General features: G+C 43.7%; 1 protein-coding gene across 2 annotated transcripts in view; it reads left to right on the top strand.

Annotated features, from left to right (window-relative positions):
• Positions 1-536, top strand: part of LOC113210249 (uncharacterized) — a gene marked incomplete at its 5' end in the record, with an annotated part of 36,715 nt that overhangs the window by 30,332 nt on the left and 5,847 nt on the right.

Raw genomic sequence — 536 nt, 5'->3', positions numbered from 1 at the left:
TCGCAGCGTAACAGTGTTTCGTGAGATATCGCGAAGCCTGTTACGCGAGACGTGGTCTGGCGTACATCTACCTAGTTAGTTTCTCTTGACGAACAGAGAGTTAAACGTGTTTGTGATTGCTAATGGCCGCGACGCCACGCCACGCCACGCACTGTTAGGAAAACTTACAGTTATTTATGTAGGACGGCGAACAATTTTTTGCCAGTTCTTGACCGTATTTTATTTGAAGGTCAGGCTGTATTCATTTTCACGGCCGGATTTAATTTTATGGTCTAGTCTGATAAAATTCGAACCGTATTTCATACTACGGTCTGACTGAATCTAATTTAAAAGTACGGCCTGCTACAGTCAGGACCTTATTTAAAATTGCCGTATGGAATGTAAAACACTCAAAGTGGGCCGTTACGTAGAGTCATATTTAAATTTAGGTATTTGGAGGGCCCGTTTTACAGACGTTGCCCGAAAACTGCCCAGTCTGTATCAGATCACGCCGTAAAAATAACTAGCCAGGACCTTCGGTCCTTATGCTGATCTCG

The sequence above is a fragment of the Frankliniella occidentalis genome, unplaced genomic scaffold (assembly GCF_000697945.3).
Source record: "Frankliniella occidentalis isolate FOCC.00 unplaced genomic scaffold, Focc_3.1 Scaffold70, whole genome shotgun sequence".
NCBI lineage: Eukaryota > Metazoa > Arthropoda > Insecta > Thysanoptera > Thripidae > Frankliniella > Frankliniella occidentalis.
Note: the sequence above shows the minus strand (reverse complement) of the source record. Positions and strands in the feature narration are given on the sequence as shown.